Source organism: Triticum urartu, chromosome 6A, assembly GCF_056163025.1.
Source record: "Triticum urartu cultivar PI428250 chromosome 6A, HENAU_Tu73, whole genome shotgun sequence".
In the NCBI taxonomy this organism is placed as follows: domain Eukaryota; kingdom Viridiplantae; phylum Streptophyta; class Magnoliopsida; order Poales; family Poaceae; genus Triticum; species Triticum urartu.
Window position 1 is genome coordinate 87,625,139 of NC_141878.1, and position 6,909 is coordinate 87,632,047.

The 6,909-nt window shown below is 43.9% G+C and overlaps 1 pseudogene; it reads right to left on the reverse strand.

Moving 5' to 3' along the window:
* Window positions 1-4,410: 4,410 nt before the first annotated feature.
* On the reverse strand, window positions 4,411-6,547 carry LOC125516579 (uncharacterized; annotated as a pseudogene).
* Between the last annotated feature and the right edge of the window lie 362 nt (window positions 6,548-6,909).

Consider the following 6,909-nt stretch of genomic DNA (forward strand, 5'->3'; position numbering starts at 1 on the left):
TTTTGAATTTTTTTTGAAAAAAATGAATTTTTTTACTAATGGCGCACCGTGGATGTGGTGCGCCATTACTAGTTTTGAAAAAAAATTAAAAAAAATCTTGTTACTAATGGCGCACCAACACATGGTGCGCCATTAGTATATAGTAGTGGCGCACCACATGTCTGGTGCGCCATTAGTGTCAATTTCATCTATAGCCTTTTTCCTAGTAGTGCAAGGCGAAGGGAATGATACGGAGCCAGGGAAGACTCAGCAGTTGTTTCCCACGCGGAGGGGAGTACGAAGGTTTACTGGTTCGTCTACCATCGCTGGAGAATAACAACAGGTGTGGGTGAGTAGAGGGATGGCTAGGCCAGCGATGGGAGTACGGTGGGGCGGTGAGGCCTGCCCGGCAGCACAACCGGCTGTGGGAGGAGGGAGCAGGCAGTCCCGCCAGCTCTTTTTTGAGCGGCTGGAGTAGAAAGAACAGAGATTGAAGAAGCGCGATGGTTGTCGGATGGACATCCAACAGTCACTGCTTGTGCGTCAACCTTTTTTAGGAAAGCCTCAAATCTTGGGAAAACATCGTACAACCCATCTGCCATTATTTCTAATAATTTACAGCTCATTTGCTAATTCTTAATGGTTTTTTTGGAGCCCATATTCTTTTTGTTAGCATTACAACCCATAAAGTGGCCACAGTTAAAAAATTATACAAAATTTTGCATATTTCAATGCGGTCCGAACTGTTTTTAATCCCGAAATTTCGAGTCACTTTCAAACTGATTTTAGAAATAAATGTATATCAATATAAAATCCAACAAATTTTCCACGCATAAAAATCAATGCAATTTAATATCTCGAAATAAAAAACGAAATTTGAAACTAATTGCCGGTTTGATGTGTTTTAACAATGTACAACCCATTTCTCATTGCTGATAGGCCATTTTCTCGGCCAACCGAATGAAGCTCTCCTCGTCTTGAAGATTTGCAGTCCAACAGACTTGACAAAGCGACTTACTTGATGAATCACAAAAAAATCGGGCTAGCCATTTTCAGAAAGAAAGAAAAAACTACTGGGCTGGTCTGTGGTAAACATAAAAGAAAAGGTTGTCTAGACAGGCCAGGGTGCCCCGCACGGCCCAGTTGACACCCTGCTTCCGTCTCAAAAACAAATTAGATAAATGCCACTCCAATTATGGCGATTCATAAAAATGCCACTGCAATTTCCAAACTTTGAAAAATGCCACTACAATTTTGCAAACTTTGAAAAGTGCCACTGCATTTTTTGCAAACTTTGAAAAACGCCACTCCAGACTTCGAAAAATGCCACAGGAAATGGCATGAAATGGCATTTTTCAATGTTTGGAAATTGCAGTGGCATTTCTCGGAATCACCAGATTTGGAGTGGCATTTATTAAATTAACCCAAAACAAAAATAATTAGGCGAGCTGCTGGGTCCTTGGTGTCAGCCGCTCGTTGTGCAATTCTCTCGTTTATTGACTACGTTGACAATGGCATGGGACCCAGATGTCAGAAATCCATTAGGAGGAGCCATTTTTTATTGGCTTGAAATAAGGAGGCACTTGCTTGCATACCGCCATGACCTTGGTGGGTCCTGTTGTCATCCTCTCCACGTACAACCATCTCCTGATTGTGTACGCGTCAACCTGGTAGGCCCACAAGTCAGCCTCTAAACCCGTGGCGGACAAATACAACCCAATTAAAAAAATAACAGCGCATTCCATACGTTCAAATGGAAAGTTCAACATTCAGAGCAAAGTAACAGGTCTGGTCTAGATATAGAGTACTGAACTTCCATGTGGTCCTGTTCCAACATGTCAGTGAGACGACGGTGAGTCCTTTCGAACAATTTCCGAATGGACGTCTATGTAGGCCGGGGCGCCTCTTCGTGTATCGTGGCAACCGTCCACCGACTCTTCGCCTTTCCCTCTCGATTTGGAATGGTTGTCGCACGCTCTTCCTCTGTCCTCCATTTGCCTTGACCCTTCCTTCTGCTATTGTTCGATCGTCTTCTCCATGGAGGGAACAGGCCAGAAACGACCCCGTTATTCTTGCCCCGATCTGAATGATGACGCGGTGGAGGAACTCATTGATCGGTGCGACGTCATCACCTCGGCTAACATGGCAGGTTCGTTCAAGACCATTCTCGACTCAACTAATAACATCATTACAAGGAACTCAAGGGTCCAGGAGCGGTTTGATCTCCCCTATCTTCTTCACCGTGACCCTGCTCACTGGCGCGGGGACGACAGAAGCCTCGCCTTGTGCAAGTTGATGCTGCTTGATAATGATACGTGTGATGTTAAGATGCCATCGCTTGAGGGCAAGGCTTGGGCAGGCACAAATGAAGATTGGGTTGTTTATATTGGGTACAACTGCGAGTGGGAACTTGTGAATGCGTACACTCGTCACTGGGTTCCACTTCCAAAAATCTCAGAATGCCCAGAGGTTGAGCACACAGATGATGAGTTCAAATACGATCATGGTAACTGTCATCTATAGAAGATAGCAATTTGTCAAGTTCCCAACCGCTCTTGGGATTACACGAACTATGAAGTTGTTGCTATCTTCGACAAGCTTGTTGCCTTCCTTACTTCCACGCCTCGATGGATATTGCTGAAAAATCAATTTATGTACATGGATGAGTACTATGATGCAATTCAATACGAGGGTCTTGTGTTTGCTGCCACCACTCCTGGCACAGTTTTTGCATGGAATCATCATGCTTTAGGTACGTTTGTCTTCCACCGTAATTATAATTGTTTCATCCATATGCATGTGGGTTAGCTAGTTTCCCTTTACTAATTAATCAACCTTCTTGTGTTTCCAAGGTCATGTGAACATTCCACCACCTATACTTGAAAAAAATTATAACCAAGGGGGAGATGACGATGCTGATGATCACGAGCATGAGGACGAGCAGGACCCATATACTCAGTGGCGCCTGGCAACTTATTCCGATGGATCACCTCTTCTTGTCTGTATACAGGGCACTGCTGATGTTACTAAGGAAGCAGGTGTTGTCACGCATGGTCGCACTCTCCGGACCTATGCCAACATCCGTTGCAGGGTATTCGGGATGGATACTAGTGTACTAGCGCCAACACCTTCTCCCTGGTTCAGTATAAAAAAGTCTTGGAGGAAACTCGCTCTTCCTTGGACAAAACTATCCAATCATGGTGAAAGGTGATCTAGCTGCTGTTAACACAAAGTTACTACCATTTATGAGAAGCAATTGTATCTATGCCTCGGTCATTGCTATGCTTCCCTACCATCGCAATATGGGTCCTGACATAGCCCGCTTCAGCCTGGATGACCAGTCCTGCGTTGGTCTCGAGACTGACAGTGGCTGGCCCTTCCCAGAGGTTCACTTCGGTTCAAAGCAAGCATTTCCAACACCGAGGATTGGTTGAGCTGAAGTTCATTTCATTGCTTGTTATTTGTTGTGTGATGAGAACTTTAGTATCTACCATTCTTAAGAAGTTGCTCCCCACTACTAGCATTCTCTCAACATGCACAGTATCCACGTCATCATTTTGCCACATAGACTTTCACCAATAGGTATGACGAGCGTAATCTTTGGCTGCCTCCCCCGTGCATCAGATAATTAGAAGAGAAAAAGTATCGCTAGATTCTGCATGCAAGCGTCCATCTAGCTAGGCATGCCCAATCCAAAACAATAAGGTGTGCATGAAGGGCCATCCCTCCCGCTAGACACGTCATCAGGCATGACAAAAAAATGGTAGCGATTGGGTGAGAGAGAGCTGAGAGAGAGGGGGAAAAGGACTCCTCCCACACGCCCGACTCCTCCCATGCCCTGTGCGCCCAATCCTCTCGTCCCTCACGAACCCTAGCCGGCTCCATGCTCCTGCTCCATCCTCCCACGCCAGTCACCCCCACCCCACTCTCCCGCATCTCGTCTACCCCGGGATCTGAGGTGCGCGTGCGCGGAGGCGTGCTTCCCTGACAGAGGGCGATGGCGGCCGCGCTTGATTCAATATGCAGGAGAGAGAGAGAGAGAAGATGAGAAGAAGAAGAAGAAGAAGAGGAGGAGGAGGAGGAGGAGGGAAAAAGAGAGAGGCCTCCAGGTGGTGCTCCCGTGCCTCCTCCCCACACATGTCGCCAACATCTCCTCCCCAAGCTCTGCCCTCTTTGTGCGCGGCGGCCGATGCAGCATCGCACTGCCGGCGCCGTCTCCTCTCCTCCCTTGGTCTCTGGGACGTCATGTTGCCGTCTCCACCCCATCGCAGCCTCTGTCCATTGGGCTGGGCCCTCCCTTCGTCTGAGGTATGAGCATCTGGGTAGTTTTTTTTCATATGGCGCATCATCAGTTTTCAGTTGTTAAATCAATCGACCCCACCAGGGTAGGAAGGGTTGGGGACCTTCGTGATTTTTGTGTGTGTCACCGCTCTATTTATTTAGATCCACCCTCATGGCAGCGTATTGTGTGCTTTTCCGTACATGGTTAAATATGAGCTATTCAAGTTAAATATGGGACTGATCAACATAAAAGGTCTACAACTTGGTTGAAACCTAAACTCAAATACAAACCTTACCTGGATGAGATGCCAAGCAGATTTTGAGAAAACCGGTGCCATGCCCTCGACCAATCTGAAATCAATTAATTTTCACGCAAGTGCATACCTGATGCAGGCTTCTTGCTAGCGTACTATGGTCATTAAGCAGCAAGACAATGCTAGTGTGCTACAGTCTACACCAGATCAAATAGTAACTAACACATTTAGTTAACAAGGAAAGCAGATGTAATACCACAAGAAAGAGTTTAAGAAAGAAAACATACCCAGAACAAGGTGGCCCTTTCTCTTGAACAATCTTTATTAGCCCAACTGACTCTTCCATCAAATTATATATATTCTTAGTTTGTTATTCTGTAAAATTCAAGTCAACCAAACAGGGTGTTGCATTACATAAAATCTACCTGTGGAAATTCCCTATTTTTTACGAACAATTACCAGATTATGAATTTCAGATAAAAGTCAGGACCAGGTTGAGATATCTCCAGCCTTTCTGATTTCACTATATTCAAATACCTGCTCCATATTACAATGTTAGCCAAATTGGTACAAAGAATCAACAGATCAATTTATCTAGGGGGAGAACACTAGAATCAAGACACTCCAATGTCGACATTCCGAATGTAATACACAAATTAGTTGCATCATTCTCAAAACAGATATAGCTTTGCTGCCTAGCACATACCAGGCAGCAACACACAACAATTGATTTTGCAATGGCAAAACTGCATTGTTATACTTGTAGGCTGTAGCTGCCTGGACCAGGATTTAAGTGCAGAATGCATTGCACTCTGAACACATTCCATGACTGATACCTTGGCACAAGGCATATTTTTTAATGACAGATAGGAAATGACAGGTTTAAGAACAATACCAGGGTTCATGCAACACATATACCCTCTTGGGTTAAAGTTATCTACTTCAAGATCTTCGTCCCAAAGAAATATATACTTGTACATCGAGACGACGGCAGGATGGAGGAACCTTTTAGCAAACCACCTAAAAGATACTCCATCTGTCCCATAATATAAGAGCGTTTTGACACTATTATATTATGGGACGGAGGGAGTATATGTCATCTCGAAGTTAAATGATACCAGATCGATACAAATTATAGATAGTCAAGGTCTGACTCTTAGTTCAGTGCAAGGGTAAAAAGAGGTCGTGCCCATGGTAGATCATTCCACTCATTGACCTTCCCATCGTAGTGGAACAATATAGCTGTAAAGTTATCTACAAGAAACTGAGCATTCAAGAGTTCATGATAATTGTATGGACAAATTACTGCCGAAAGAAGTAGTAAACAAAGTACCTTCTTCATAAAGGCAACTACACTTTTCTTCTGATTGATACCAGCAGGGATAGCAATCAAGCACATGTCTTTTTGGTTAGACTCCTGCTGAGACAAAACACTAGCATAGCATTAAATACTGCATATGGTCTTGTACTTAGGAAGGTGGGAGCAGCTAAAGGTTGTTAAGTTCAGCAAACTGAAACCAATAAAAATATTGTACTGAAACCAACAATCTTCGGTAGAATAGCTCAACTGACCCGTGATAGCACACTTCTTGTCAGCCATAATGGCTTGAGCTCCATGTCGAGGCTCCACTATACATGAGGCAAAAACCCGACCCTAGCAGTAGAAACAGCTCTGTGTGACACCTTGACAGTAGCTCTCCCAGTCCCAGATACCTTAACAGCAGCCCTGCCAGACTCCTGAAATGTACAATTAATGGAGCCACAGTCAACACCTCAGCAACAAATTACTCTCTGCTTCAAGACTACCGCAGCAAACTAACCAAATTGATCCTTTTGATGGAGTCAATTACTATAGCATATTTTTTTCCTCATCTACATACTTTTACAGATTGGTTTTTTGCCTTTTTGTGGCATCTTTCGTTTCATCTGCTAAGATAGCCACAATCAGTGACTTAAACCTCTAACATCTTGAGACAAGATTCCTTCTTAAAGTGAAAATTTTCATTTATTCTGCTGCTGCAATGATTGGCCATCTATATTGTTGGCTCTGGCTTATAGGTGGCATTTCTTTTCCCTTTTCTAAAGGATAGAACTTTTCACTGTAAGCTGCTAACTTAGCAGTAATCTACTATTCAATTTACATGTTATGACTACAGATAACAAGGTTTGTATTTTCTACTCAGGTGGTTGGATATTAGTTACGAAGGTTGTCCCTGGATTTTTGCTCTATCGAGGACTGCATGAGCTTGGTCAATATGCATTCTCTGGAAATTCTATGGGAGCCAGCCATAAAGAAGGAATTCCTGCTGTATCCTGTGGCATTCTTATTCAGGTAGGTCCAATCTTCCATCCTTTATTTTATGTTTCTTCTATTGTTTAGTTTTCTTGATAACTA